Genomic DNA, 3,940 nt, shown 5'->3' on the forward strand with positions numbered 1-3,940 from the left:
TCAAGTGGTTAAATATCTGAAAACATTTAGATGAACCCAAAATACACTGATGATTGCGCTGTCAAACGATGAAACTACTAAACTATATGGTATCTATGGGTTGTGGGGGTCCCTGCTATAGCTCTCTCTCGACTAAGGGGTCCTTGGTCTGAAACGTTGAAGACCCCTGATCTAAAATATGAACCCTTGTTGTAAAAAAAACAAAGTTGTTCCATTAACACACATACATTTATCTGGTGTTTCTGTTATTCATTCATTGATGATAAATCATCCACCAGAGTTGGAACTGTGCTTTCGGATAACTTGGATTTGATTGGATCTTCTGGCCAAGCCAAAAACAAACAAACAGGTCAAACAGAGAACCCACTCAAACAATCATCTGGACTTTGTTCCCTGGGCCAAGGTTGCAACTACTGGATACATGACAATATATTTTCCTCTGTATTTTCCTCTGTTGGAGTGTTGGAGAAGATGGTGAATCTTATTGTGTCCATGTTGTTCCTGACTGCTGTCATCTGCCAGGCGACAGTACAGGCCCAGGACGACTACAACCAACTGGATCCTGTCGTGAAGACGTTTGTTGACCAGGCAATTCGCAAAGCAAATCAACAATATTCTTTTGGCCATCTGAACTTCCATAGAATAGAACATTCTATTCCACAGGTAATGCTAGTGTATCTTTATCATTTTATTCACGTTTTCAATCATTATTCATGCATGGTGTGTTGTTTTCAGGAATTTAGCTTTTTGTTACAACAATGATTAATGTAACTGCTCTGCTGGTAACCTAAAGGGATGGTCCACCCCTTTTTTTCTATCGATTCTGTTCTGTGGATATTTCTTTTATTTTTTGTCGGATTCCTAAAACAATAATTCGGAAGGGGGGTCCCTCTGGTAAATATTTAGAGCAAAGATACATACATACATTATGTCTTGTATGCCTAGCATGTTTTGTGTGGACTGCCCTTACAGCAGAGTTGATTTTGTTGACTATGATGAAAAGATTCAAGATTTTTTAGTCAACTGAATAAAAACGAAATAAAAACTGTGCTACTATGACTAAATCAATTTAGTCAACAAATAACTAGACTAAAATGTTTTATGTTTGGTTGCTCTCTGAAAATAGCTCACAAAACGTTGTGAGCTTGTAGATCTGCTACTTTCATCATGCAACCAAGTGTAAAATCAGGCATTACGACGCCATCAAGGCCTGCCAAAATACATTTTAGTCGACAAAATCTACTGTAGTTGTGTTGATTATGTCGTGTCCTGTTCTCTTGTAGGTCCCATCCCGGGTGAGAATTGATGTGCGTCTGATGAACACAGTTTGCAGAAAGGCTGCCGGTAATGAACACAGACATCGCCCTGAGTGTCAATTCAAAAAGGTGTGTGAAATACATTATACAATATATTGTATTGAGAATTTCGTCCACAAATAGACTAAATTGTTTTTGGGGGGGTGAGGTCTAGTGGAGAAGAGGTCCAGTAGAACTTAAAGACACATCATTTTATGTTTGGCGTTTGTGCTCTGAAAAATAGCAGATCTACAAGCCCACAATGCATCGCAGAGCGCCGCGTTATGAGCATGGAGATCGGCTCAGCCCTATTGGCACTACAGGTTGTGTATCGGTCAGGTGAGTGGGAGCCTTGGGTTCAATTGCCGCTTCCGTGCACATGCTTAAAATAGATCTGCTATTTTCAGGGCACAACACCAGAGCGCAACCGAACATAAAATGACTTGTCTTAGTTCTACTGGATATCTTTTACTCTAGTCTGAAATGAACTGCTACACACACACACACACACACACACACACACACACACACACACACACACACACACACACACACACACACACACACACACACACACACACACACCACCGCTCACTTCAAACTTGGTTTGATTTTTTTTCCCTGTCTGTCTGTCAGCTCGAAGTTCGATGTTTGGTCTGCCCAAATGATGATAATCAATTCATCGATTGCATTCGCAAAAAAGACCAGAACACGGTAAATATCTTCTCTGTCTGTCTGCCTGTCTGCCTGCCTGCCTGCCTGCCTGCCTGCTTGCTTGCTTGCCTGCCTGCCTGCCTGTCTGTCTGCCTGTGTGCCTGCCTGTCAGCCTGTCTGTCTGTCTGTCTGTCTGTCTGTCTGTCTGTCTGTCTGTCTGTCTATATATATCTAATTCATCTGCAAAACCTGCATTTACAACATAAACTAACTTTGTTCATTTATTTTTAGAGCCCTGGAAGCCACATTTGTGTCCATGTTGTGGAAATTCACAATGTTGTAATGGCGATCAGTATGTTTACTTTCAAATGGAAATGAAAAATCCTAACAACGGCCGACCGTCGCGACCCAGTGTCGGCATGAAAAAAAGCGGTTATCTGCGGTGGAAGCGTTTTTTGGGGAAGTAGATTCCGAGATAAAGCTGTGAATAAGACCGTATGGAGATTACATGCTTCCTGATGATGGCGGCGGAGTTGCATCATGGGATATGACGTTTTTTCGCTCACCAGCAGCCGCCGCAGCGCCTGTTTACCTGGTAACCATGGTAACCAGGTAACATGTCCCTGGACGTGATAACGGGGCCTTGGCGCCGCACCGCCTAATTCCTATCACGTTCCTGGACGTAATTGGCACCGGAAGTGTTAAACTGTTCATTAAATTATTATTATTATTATTACATGTTGCAACCTATATAACACATTTACATCTCGCTTTCTTTCAGCGTATTGCAGCATGGAAGGAACACTGTTTCTCTGCCTTGGCCGGGGCTGTCAGCATAGCAGCCATGACTGATGGAACAGCTCCTGTTGAAACAGAATGTCTGGGTTGTTTTTGATAGTTAAGCTACATCCTTCATCCAGTGGTTCTCAAACCCTATACGTTTTAACAGCGGGTCTCAGCCAGCTACTCTGGGCGATAAAAAAATCTCCTAGTGGGTGCATGTTCCTGCCGTCATTACAGTACGTCCTCCATTTGTCTCGGACACAGACTTTTGTCATTGTTTGTCTAGGTCTATATTTCTATGTATGTTCCCTGGTCTAGTTATCATGGTTCTTTGTTGTCTACCCAGCTGCATCTCATGTGTAATTAGTCCTCATGTGTATATTAGTCTTGTTCCCCAGTCAGCCCTTGTCAAGTCATTGTTTGGTGTCACTGCATTTGTGGTTTCTATTCTGGTCACTTATTGAAAAAGCGGTTACAATATGTCAACATGAAAAATCATAGACATGTACCAATTAAACCTATTTCACTAATAAGGTCTGCAAGAAGCCAAGAAAGTAGTTCCCAGCTACAAAAAAGTAGTTCCCAGCTTTTTTGCCAACAACACACCTGGGTTTGATATAAACTGATTCAAGGTAGTCTCATATACCACAGCAATTAAAGGGAGACCAGCCAATCAGAATCAAGGAATGGAACTAGCCGTTTTAGAATGTTTATTAAAACACCCAACCAAGGGTTTTTGATTACTACCTGCCTGGCTGTCCTGCTTTTGGGTCCTCACTACACCAGTGCGTGACACCATTGGGTAAAGAAAGCAACAAATTAATTTGATGGGCTATCGCCAGACGATGTCGCCCAAAGATAAACTATATTTTCATGTTTTTGGGTGACGTTCCTCCTCCCACTTTTCCACTTCACCTGATCGCCTACTATCGCCAGTAGTTGCTGGGTCCCATTGACTTATATTATATTATTATATATCAACAGCGGGCAAAGCCGGCGACTCTGGGTGATATTGTCCAAAAGATAAACTATTTTCATGCTTTTGGGCGACGTTTTCCACCATCGCCTCATTTGACTACAGTTTGGAAGAAGCCTTTCTAAAGTGCTGAAATATCAACAGCTAGTGCAGACCATCTCACAGCTAGGCTACAGATGTAAACTTTTAATTTTTATCTTTGGCAGCCTAGGGCATGTGCACAAGTTCTTTG

General features: G+C 42.0%; 1 long non-coding RNA gene across 1 annotated transcript in view; it reads left to right on the forward strand.

Moving 5' to 3' along the window:
* Positions 1-410: 410 nt before the first annotated feature.
* LOC308281839 overlaps positions 411-3,940 on the forward strand; it is a 3,831-nt gene continuing 301 nt past the window's right edge. Inside the window, exons 1-4 of the long non-coding RNA XR_013961874.1 lie at positions 411-663; positions 1,284-1,385; positions 1,932-2,009; positions 2,731-3,940. The exon at positions 2,731-3,940 is cut by the window's right edge and continues 301 nt beyond it. This is a non-coding gene — a long non-coding RNA (uncharacterized lncRNA). The remainder of the gene's footprint in view (positions 664-1,283; positions 1,386-1,931; positions 2,010-2,730) is intronic.

Source organism: Nannobrachium achirus, assembly GCF_963921795.1.
Source record: "Nannobrachium achirus genome assembly, chromosome: 3".
Taxonomy (NCBI): Eukaryota; Metazoa; Chordata; class Actinopteri; order Myctophiformes; family Myctophidae; genus Nannobrachium; species Nannobrachium achirus.